We start from the raw sequence: 3,191 nt of genomic DNA, 5'->3' as shown, positions 1-3,191 counted from the left end.
TAGGATAAGTCAGTGGCTTTGGGAGCCCTGAATGGAAAGGGAAGTGATTTCCCACTGTGTGTATTTCTTGCCCGCCGGGTGCAAGCTAGGATTAAAGCTAATGGCCCACCAGTTCTTGGCTCCATTGTTTCATTACCGTCTGTCTGAATCAAATGTGAACCTGCATGAGCTAGGTGGCTGTGATGGTAGCCGTGGCTACTGGCTTTACAATTTAGTTGCCAAAGAACCAAAGAGGAGGAAGTAATCCCACCCCGACATAGAAAATTCCACTCTCCAGACCCTTCATAAATTTGTCTTTTCAAAAAGCCCACCTTTTTGCACAAGTATACTTTGTACCCAGTTTATAAAAGCAGCGAAGCAGAGTCAGCCCCCAAGCCAGTTCAGAGGACTGTCCATTTCTCTGAGCTGCCTTCTTTGTGCTCAAGCATAAGCTTAATAAACTGTCTGGAAATGTTTTATAGGATTTTCTCTCGATTTCTATATCGGGGAACTCAAGAAATGGTAACACTGGGACATCACTGGAAATTGAACACTGGAACCCTTTCGAAAATGAGGGGTCTGTTGTCCAAGGACATTCGGTGCTGACACTCCTTACCATTAATGGCCAAGCTCCAAGGTCCTCCAACTAAAACTTGCCTATTAAGCCAATAGCCACAGCCACCATCACAGCCGCCTGGACAATGCAGGTTTTCATTTGATTTGGACCAGTCGTAGAGAAACAACAGAGCCAAGAACTGGTGGACCATTTTCCTTTATTCTAGCCTTGCACCTGGCTGGCTAGTAAAATAAACACGGAGGGAAAACACTTCCTTTTCCATTCAGGGATCCCAAAGCCACTGGCTTTCTCCAGTTTTTGCTAGGATCAAAGGCCCTCACCAAAAAAATAAATAAATAAATAAATAAAAGGCCCTCACCGGTCTTATTCACCTCTGTTATTCACCTCTGTTCCCCATGTCCTTCTCCTTCAGCATTCCGCCATGTTGGCTATCTCCTCTCTTCCACTAGGCCTCTCTGCCCTGCTATAACATGGGCTCCTCCTCTCCAAAAGAACATGGTCTCTCTCCCCAAAATGGCCTCCTAGCTCCTCCTTTTAAAACTTTTAAAACATGAAAGTCCCTCCCCCACATACATTAGCATAACCAAGCCCCTTCCCAAGCAAGAAGGGCAATTAGCTGTATCATGTGAGAGCATCACCATGTGAGAGCAGCGGCCATCTTTAACAGAGTGAGCATAAAATAACTTATCTGCCCAACATTACCCCACCAATGCTTCTGCATATCTGTTCCTCCTAAATTCTTAAAAACCCACCCCAACTGCAGATTAGGGAGTTCAGGCTTTTAAGCATTAGTTTCTCTTCTCCTGGGTGGTGTCATTCTTTATAAAATAGCCAATTCTTTCCCGCTACAATTCTTGGTGTTTAGTGTTTGGCTCTCCTATTGCCAGGTGGATGAAGTTCTGTTAGGTTATACCACCAGAACTAGGAAGAGGCAAGAAAGGATTTCCCCCCAGAGCCTTCAGAGGGAGCATGGCCCTTACAATACCTTGATTTGGAACTTCTAGCCCCCCATGAGAGAACAGATGTTTTTCTTTCAAGCTATCCAGTTATGGTCATCAACTAATACAAATATTGTTTGTGTTTTAAAATAGATATTGAACAAGAACATGTCCACTTCTTTTTATTATGATTGTTAAAAAACTAACCAACAAAATTCAAGTAAATGTGACAATCTAATTGGCTTTATTAGACGATTAATAAACATTCCATCTAACAACTGGAAGATCACTCTGAGAGGTTTTACAGAATGGAAAGTTTTTACAGGAAGGGAGGTAGACAATGCTTTCTTTTCTTTTGTTAATAGGCCTGGATATCCTTCCTTTGAGGGAATTCAGCAGAAGAGTTTTATCATACAGATTACCTCTTTTTTCCATGGGGCATGGAGAGGGCCCATGTGACAGATTACCTTGTTGGTGCTTGACCACAAAATTCCAGACTGGTTGGTTAAGATTATGTTTCTGGGAGAGGTCGAAACTGCAATTAGATCAAGTAATAATCTAGGTTTGGTATCACGGGCTTTAAGCAAGAGTGACACCATTTAGAGCCTGTGATTATCTCTTTAAAATGATAGTTTAGAAAATTAACAAGCAATGAACACCCTTTTATATCTATTAAATGCTTGCTAAATATTTATATATTTTAGTTTTTTAATGTCTTTATGTATTTAGATCCACATAGATAGCTTTAATATAAATCCATAAATATGATAATAGCTATATATCCTGAGGTTTATGTTTTTTTATATTGCAGTCTGTCTTTTTGTTTTTGTTTTTTGTTGCTTGGTACTCTCTTCCGCTTCTCCTGCCCTTCCATCTGCATCACCCTAACCCTCATACCCGGTAACTGTTCAATATTTTTCCTCCATGCTCAACCACATGCACAACACATATGTGCTATGCTATACATATATGTAAAGCCAGTAGCCAGGGCCACTATCACAGCTGCCTGGCCCATGCAGGTTCGCATTGGATTCGGACAGTCGGTAAAGAAACAACGGAGCCAAAAACTGATGGGCCATTATCTTTAATCCTAGCTTGCACCCGGGGGGCAAGTAAAAACACACACTGGGCTCCAAAACCCACTCACATTTAGTGCTCACAAAGCTACTGACTTATCCGAGTTTCCTAGAATCAAAGGTTTCTAGCTCACCAGACTTATTCACCTCTGTTCCCCATCTCCTTCCTTCTCCCTGCACAAACTCTGCACAAACTGGCTTCTCACTCAACACTCCGCCATCTTGGCTGCTTCTCCTGGTCTCCTCCATGTGGCCTCTCTGCTGTGCTCTTTCTGCTCTCTCATGCTAATCTCAGGAACCAAGAGAGCAAGCTCCCGGTCTGCCCCCACTTTATAGTGTAGAAATCAAAACCTTTAATCCAATATACAAATAGGGAAGTCTCTAATACAAAGTCACTTATCTGGGGCATGATGGGATTGTACCATCCCACATCAAAAAGGGTGGGAAAGGCTTAATCCCAAAACCAAGCCCCAGGCTACAAGGATTCTGCCTGCCCACAGCCCGCCCCCAACACACATTAATATCACCTGGGTGACGGCCTCCACGTGGGCAGCGCCATCTTTAACAAAGTGAGAATAATATATTTTATCTGCCCAACAATATATCTACAAATGTACAGTT

This window comes from Saccopteryx leptura, chromosome 2, assembly GCF_036850995.1.
Source record: "Saccopteryx leptura isolate mSacLep1 chromosome 2, mSacLep1_pri_phased_curated, whole genome shotgun sequence".
Classification (NCBI taxonomy): domain Eukaryota; kingdom Metazoa; phylum Chordata; class Mammalia; order Chiroptera; family Emballonuridae; genus Saccopteryx; species Saccopteryx leptura.
Note: the sequence above shows the minus strand (reverse complement) of the source record.